This window comes from Triticum urartu, chromosome 3 (assembly GCF_003073215.2).
Source record: "Triticum urartu cultivar G1812 chromosome 3, Tu2.1, whole genome shotgun sequence".
NCBI lineage: Eukaryota > Viridiplantae > Streptophyta > Magnoliopsida > Poales > Poaceae > Triticum > Triticum urartu.
Genome location: NC_053024.1, coordinates 523,999,999 through 524,008,413, shown reverse-complemented (window position 1 = coordinate 524,008,413; position 8,415 = coordinate 523,999,999).

Here is an 8,415-nt window from a genome sequence, read left to right as displayed (position 1 = left end):
TCATCAGCATTGTGCATGATGGGAGCATTTTGTGTGACGAAAATGAAGCATGGCCAAACTATATTATTTTGTAGGGATAAGCTTTCTTTGGCTATAGTGGTCATGGCCAAACTATATGATTTTGTAGGGAGCATTTTGTGTGACGAAAATGAGGCATGGCCAAACTACTTCTTTTGCCTATATATACTTTTATACCCTGGAAACATTGAGGGGAGCCATGAAACCACTTTTCCACCGCCGCAACCTTCTGTACCCATGAGATCCCATCTTGGGGCCTTTTCCGGCGATCTGTCGGAGGGGGATTTGATCACGGAGGGCTTCTACATCGACACCATAGCCTCTCTGATGATGTGTGAGCAGTTTACCACAAACCTTCGGGTCCACAGTTATTAGCTAGATGGCTTCTTCTCTCTTTGGTTTTCAATACAAAGTTCTCCTCGATGTTCTCGGAGATCGATTCGATGTAATACTTTTTGCGGTGTGTTTGCCGAGATCCGATGAATTGTGGGTTTATGATCAAGATTATCTATGAACAATATTTAATTCTTCTCTGAATTCTTATATGCATGATTTGATATCTTTGCAAGTCTCTTCGAATTTTCGATTTAGTTTGGCCTACTAGATTGATCTTTCTTGCAATGGGAGAAGTGCTTAGCTTTGGGTTCAATCTTGTGGTGCTCGATCCCAGTGATAGAAAGGGAACCGACACGTGTTGTATTGTTTCCATCAAGGATAAAAAGATGGGGTTTATATCATATTGCTTGAGTTTATCCCTCTACATCATGTCATCTTGCCTAATGTGTTACTCTGTTTTTATGAACTTAATACTCTAGATGCATGCTGGGTAGCGGTCGATGTGTGCAGTAATAGTAGTAGATGCAGAATCGTTTCGGTCTACTTGACACGGACATGATGCCTATGTTCATGATCATGCCTAGATATTCTAATAACTATGCGTTTTTTTATCAATTGCTCGACAGTAATTTGTTCACCCACCGTAATATATGTTATCTTGAGAGAAGCCACTAGTGAAACCTATGGCCCCCGAGTCTACTTTACATCATATAAGTTTTTGATCTATAATTCTGGTTTACTATTAATTTTGCAATCTTTACTTTTCAATCTATACAAAAAATACCAAAAATATTTATCTTATTATCTTTATCAGATCTCACTTTTGCAAGTGGCCATGAAGGGATTGACAACCCCTTTATCGCGTTGGTTGCAAGGTTCTTGATTGTTTGTGCAGGTACTAGGTGACTTGCGTGTAGTCTCCTACTGGATTGATACCTTGGTTCTCAAAAACTGAGGTAAATACTTATGCTACTTTGTTGCATCACGCTTTCCTCTTCAAGGGAAAACCAACGCATGCTCAAGAGGTAGTAGGGTGCTCCGAGGAGAGCAGAACCCACCAGGGCGTGCCAGGAGGCCTAGGCGCACCCTGGTGTGTTGGGCCCACCTCGAGTGCCCTGAGACCGCCTCTTTGCTCTATAAATACACCAATATTACCAAAACCTTAGGGGAGTCGACGAAATATTCATCCAGTCGCCGCAGAGTCCAGAACCACCAGATCCAATCTAGACACCATCTCGGATGGGGTTCACCACCTCCATTGGTGCCTCTCCGATGATGCGTGAATAGTTCTTTGTAGACCTTCGGGTTCGTAGTTAGTAGCTAGATGGCTTCATCTCTCTCTCTTGATTCTCAGTACAATGGTCTATTGGAGATCCATATGATGTAACTCTTTTGCGGTGTGTTTGTTGGGATCGATGAACTTTGAGTTTTTGATCAGATCTATCTTTTTTATATCCATGAAAGTATTTGAGTTTCTTTGATCTCTTTTACGCATGATTGCTTATAGCCTCGTATTTCTTCTCCGATATTTGGGTTTTGTTTGGCCAACTTGATATATTTATCTTGCAACAGGAAGAGGTGCTTTGTAGTGGGTTCGATCTTACGGTGCTTGATCCCAGTGACAGAAGGGGAACCGACACGTATGTATCGTTTCTACTAAGGATAAAATGATGGGGTCTATCTCTACATAGATAGATCTTGTCTACATCATGTCATCGTTCTTATTTCATTACTCCGTTTCTCCATGAACTTAATACAGTAGATGCATGCTGGATAGTGGTCGATGTGTGGAGTAATAGTAGTAGATGCAGGCAGGAGTCGGTCTACTAATCTTGGACGTGATGCCTATGTAATGATTAGTGCCTGGATATCGTCATGATTACTTGAAGTTTTGTCAATTGCCCAACAGTAATTTGTTCACCCACCGTTTGCTATTTTTCTCGAGAGAAGCCACTAGTGAAACCTACGGCCCCGGGTCTCTTTCTCATATATTTGCCTTTGCGATCTACTTTTACTTTGCATTTATTTTCAGATCTATTGAACCAAAAACCCAAAAATACCTTGCGTAATTTATTATTATTTATTTTATTTGGCGTTCGACCTATCAATCTACTACAATTTTACCTCATGTCCGTTTGCCTATCTTGAGGCGTCGTACCCCGGAAGGGATTGACAACCCCTTTAACACGTCGGGTTGCGAGAAGTTGTTATTTATGTGCAGGTGATGTTTACGTTCTGTTGCTTGGTTCTCCTATTGGTTCGATAACCTTGGTTTCACATCTGAGGGAAATACCTACCATCGCTGTGCTGCATCATCCCTTCCTCTATGGGGAAATACCAACATAGCTTCAAGCGACATCAAAAGGAATTTCTGGTGCCATTGTCTGGGAGGATCTTCAACATATACCAGGTTCCTAATAACAAATCTCATCTCCTCATAATTTACATTATTTTCCATTTGCCTCTCATTTTCCTCTCCCCCACTTCACAAAAATTTGCCGTTTTATTCGCCCATCCTTTTTCGTTTGCCGTTTTCTTGCCTTCTAGTCTTAATGGCTAGCGTGCCTACTCCTCCTTTGTCACCTGATTTTGAAGTGCTTCACTTCAAGCAAAGACAAGGAGAAAATTTGAAATATTCTTGGTATAGGCTTATGGAATCTTATCGTATTTCCAATTTAAAGGGGGAGGCTAAGGTCTTGCTTCGTAATTTTTACATAGGATTGGCTTTGCATCATAGACAACTCCTAGATTTTTCCGCTAAAGGGAATTTTATTGAGCTTGATGCCAATGCTACCTATGAAATTTTAGAAGGAGTTTTGGGGATTCCACCTCAAAAGAAGGGGTTTACTTTTACCCCAAAGGGAGTTCAAATGCTGGACAAACTTGGTGATTTGCATAAACACATGGTTGAAATACAAAAATATAACGAACCCCTCAAACATCTAAATGGTAGTATCAATCACATGAATATCTTGATTACTCTTTGCAACAAGAGATTGGATATTTTGGATCTAAAGATGGTTTATTTTCCGGAGAATTTAGGGAAGCGTAAAGAGCCTCCTGGGTTTGAGAAAATCCTTACAAAAGTTGCCAAAATTTCGGAAGACAAAACTTAGATCCTTGGTTTATGGCTAGCTAAGGGCGTAAAACTATAGCGCTTGTTGGGAGGCAACCCAATGAATAAAATTTATTTTTGCTTTTTACTTCCTATTTTTGAGTGTTAACACAATTATTCTACTATTATGATTGTGTTTTTTATGTTTAATTGGTCTTTTTGCCAAGTAAAGCCTTTAGGATCTTCTTGGGTGATAGTTGTTTGATCTTGCTGAAAAAGCAGAAACTTTTACACTCAAAAAAATAATTTTAATTTTTAACCAGAGAGCGATAAAATACCCATTCCCCTTTCAGTAGATCAATATAAAAATTTATCAGGTCGTCTAATTTTTCAGCATTTTTGGAGTTACATAAGTATTCGAAATAGTCAGATTGCTACACACTATTCTGTTTTGACACATCCTCTTTTCTTTGCATTGTGTGCTTATTTAGATGGCTCTATGTTTTTCTTTGATGAGTTTTTGCCATAGAAAAGTTGGAATACAATAGATATAATGCAAGAAAAAATTATTAATTGGTTTGATACAACACTTATAATAGTGATTTATTTTCTTATACTAATGGATCTCACGAAGGTTTTGTTGAGTTTTGTGTGATTGAAGTTTTCAAGTTTTGGGTTATCTTACGATGGATGAAGGAATAAGGAGTACAAGAGCCTAAGATTAGGGATGCCCTGGAATCCCAAGCTATTATCCAAAAATGAGCAACCAATTAAGCTTGGGGATGCCCCCGAGTGGCATCCCCTCTTTCTTCTAACGACCATCGGTATTTTACTCGAAGCTATATTTTTATTCATCACATACTATGTTTTTTGCTTGGAGCGTATTATATGATATGAGTCTTTGCTTGTTTTATTTTGTGTTTTAAGTCTTGATCCCTTGCTGGACACACCTATTTGAGAGAGCCAAAATTATGTCATGGCTTGTTAGAATTGCTCTCTAGGCTTCACTTAAATTTTTATGAGCTACGGACTTGCTCTAGTGCATCACTTATATCTTTTTTAGCACGGTGTGCTTTAGTATTTTTGAAGAAATGCTCTATTGCTTCAATTAGATTTATTTGAGAGTTAGTAAAATTTTCAAGAAATTCTCTCTTGCTTCACTTAAATTATTTTGAGAGAAAGAAATATTAAGCTCATGATCTTCACTTATATTTGTTTGAGCTTGTTAAAAGCAACACATGAAAATTAGTCCCAAAGTGATAGAGATCCAAGAAGGATATAATAAAAACTTTCATGAAGATCATTGGAAAACATAAACTTGATTCTTAGTAATAGTTTTGAGATATGATGATGTGATGTGTGAGTCATCTTGATGAGTAATTATGCTTTAGTAAGAATATTGGTGTTAAGGTTTGTGATTCCCTATGCAAGCACAAGAGTCAATAGTCATGCAATGAAATTATATCCTACTTATGGTGCATTATTCAGTGTTAATTATACTTAATGCTTGCTTATAAGATTATCTATCTCTTGGTTGGTCGCTTCTCAATATTTTGCTAGCCTTCATTTTTTCACTAAGTATGATCTCTACTTGGGCATCCAAAAACCTTTAAATGAGTTCTGCCACATGAGTCCACTATATCTACCCTTATGCGGTATTCTTTTGCCATTCTCAGCAAATTTGCATGTGCCATCTTTAATTTTCTACATAAACTTGTTTTTTGTGTGTTCGTTTTGCTCGGGGAGCGGTGAGGGGTGGCTAATATTTTCCATGCTAGATGTGTTATTCTTACGATGAGTGTTTATTCACTTGTCATTACATGAGAGTAAGGCAAAGGTATTAGGGATGCCTAGTCCTGAAATGAAAAAATGAATTTGCTTTTTGTTGTCAAATAATAAATTCCTTGGAAGTGTTGGTATGGAAGGCACTAGTGGATACGGTTAACCATAGAAAGTAAAAGTATGGTGGAAAAAGTAATAAACTTTATTTTCTGTTTGGGAACCGCCTATGATATATCTAAGCATGGAAAGTAGTGGGAACTCTAACTCATTGTCGTTGGTGGGAAGGACACACCTCCCAAAATGTTTTCATCTCTAAGGTTTTCGCTTTGAGCTCTAGCACCTCTACAAATCCCTACTTCCCTATGCGAAGGGCCTTTCTTTTACTTTATGCAATTTTTATTTTGAATTTGAGTCTCCATATTCTCTTATAAAAGCACCAACTAGGAGGCAATATGATCATACTTGAATATTGGGTGTAGCTAATATGCGAGTGTGTTTCATGAATGGATCAATGGTTGAGCATGATGGGCTAGGGATAACTTATTTTAACGTTGATATTTTGGAAGACATGGTTGCTTGTTGATATGCTTGAGTATTTAAATTATCATGTAAAAATTAGACTATTGCTTAAGTCCAAATGTCTATGCTATAAAGAAGGAATATGATATGACATGTTAGGCAGCATTCCACATCAAAAATTCTGTTTTTATCACTTCCCTACTCGAGGACGAGTAGGAGTTAAGCTTGGGGATGCTGATACGTCTCCAACGTATCTACAATTTTTTATTGTTCCATGCTATTATATTATCAATCTTGGATGTTTTATAATCATTTTATATCATTTTTTGGTACTAACCTATTGACATAGTGCCAAGTGCGAGTTGATGTTTTTTCCATGTTTTTTACAATGTAGAAAATCAATATCAAACGTAGTCCAAATGCCACGAAACTTCATAGAGATTTTTTATGGACCAGAAGGAACATAACGGGCCCTGGCTGTGCCTGGGGGGTGCTCCGAGGAGAGCACAACCCACCAGGGCGCACTTGGAGGCCCAGGTGGGCCCTAGTGGGTTGTGCCCACCTCGGGTTCCCCTCGGACCGCCTCTTTGCTATATAAATACCCCAATGTTCCCAAAACACTAGGGGAGTCGACGAAATATGCATCTAGCCGCCGCGAAGTCCAGAACCACCAGATCCAATCTAGACACCATCTCGGATGGGGTTCACCACCTCCATTGGTGCCTCTTCGATGATGCGTGAGTAGTTCTTTGTAGACCTTCGGGTGCGTAGTTAGTAGCTAGATGGCTTCATCTCTCTCTCACTACTAAGAAAAAGGCTACTAGTAGCGTGGGTAAACTGGCTACTAGTAGCGCGGGTACCCGCGCTACTAGTATCGCGCTACAGCCAAAAAATAGTAGTATCGTGGGTGGAACCCGCGCTACTACTAACAAACTCGCTACTGCTATTATGGACCCGCACTACTACTAATGAAATAGTAGTAGCGTGGGCAAGCTACCAACGCTACTAGTATCCTAAATACTAGTAGCGTGTAATTTTTTCCCCACGCTACTACTAACTTATTAGGAATTAAAAAATAAAATGAACCAATTCCATTTTTTGCATAGAATTCTGAGAAAACACAATAGTGATGGAGATGTCTCCTTATAGCTGATTCTACTATCACACAGTTGTCGTATCTACTATCACATAGTTTCTCATTCTACCTGTCCTCTCTCCAATAATAAGAAAAATGAAAAGAAAAAATAGAGCTAATCTGCCAGTGAAATGTCCTTATTCCTGAGTAATATTCAATGGAATGGTGCAATTGCACTGTAGTGTCATGGATTTAGTATGTCTCTTCAACATCTCATTATCCTGTAGCGATGGAAATGAGGATCAGCAAGGCATATAGATATAGAGAATAAATGGAGAGGAAGCATAAGCTCAGATGATACATGATACAGGGACTAAGATTCTAATACAATGAGAATATGTACTTGTAAATATTAGTCAACCAGACTACCACATGGTGATGTCATGGCGATGCTTCAAATGGTGATGTCATAGTGCATGTCTACCAGACTACCACATGTGCCACTCTATGTCCATGTAAAATTTAGTCAACTGAAAGTGAGTCAGATTCAAATGGTTTCTTTGTGGCGAAATTTGTAATGAAAATACATTGCTGGGCAGGGCAAAGCAAAGAAAAACATAGAAATTTGTAGTTACTAAATCATTAGCATTTATCAGTGCCTCTTGTTCTTGTTTGTTACAATATGAAGTTAGCCGATGTAAAAAAAGAAGCTAGACCAAACTAATACAGATGCAGCTTTAGGTTATTTTTTATCCGCTGCAAAAGAGGATCACATTCAAAGAAGGAAGTAATTTTCCTACACTACCCTGGGTAGTCGCTCCGCCGCGGGGGTCATGTGTCGGCTGACTCGCCGTGCTAGCCTATGCCCGTGGACCGTCCGGTGGTTGTTGGGAAGCGGCCGGCAGCGATGGTATAGAAGAGTTTATGAAACGCCATTGCAACAGCTTATAGTGTTGATAAGGAAGTAGTAAGTTCAAGGGTGCTCTATGCATTTGCTTTAGGAATAGCTAGAGCACACACATATCAAATCGTGTCGGCATTGCTACCTCTTCTAGCACTGCGTTGGTTTTCCCCGAAGAGGAAGGGATGATGCAGCAAAGTAGCGTAAGTATTTCCCTCAATTTTTGAGAACCAAGGTATCAATCCAGTAGGAGGCTACGCGCGAGTCCCTTGCACCTACACAAAACAAATAAATCCTCGCAACCAACGCAAATAGGGGTTGTCAATCCCTATAGGGCCACTTACGAGAGTGAGATCTGATAGATATGATGATAATATTTTTGGTATTTTTATGATAAAGATGCAGAGTAAAATAAAGACAAAGTAAAATAGCAAAGTAAATAACTAAGTAGTAGGAGATTGATATGATAAAGATAGACCCAGGGGCCATAGGTTTCACTAGAGGCTTCTCTCGAGAGCATAAGTATTCTACGGTGGGTGAACAAATTACTATTGAGCAATTGACAGAATTGAGCATAGTTATGAGAATATCTAGGTATGATCATGTATATAGGCATCACGTCCGAGACAAGTAGACCGACTCCTGCCTGCATCTACTACTATTACTCCACTCATCGACCGCTATCCAGCATGCGTCTAGAGTATTAAGTTAAAAACAGAGTAACGCCTT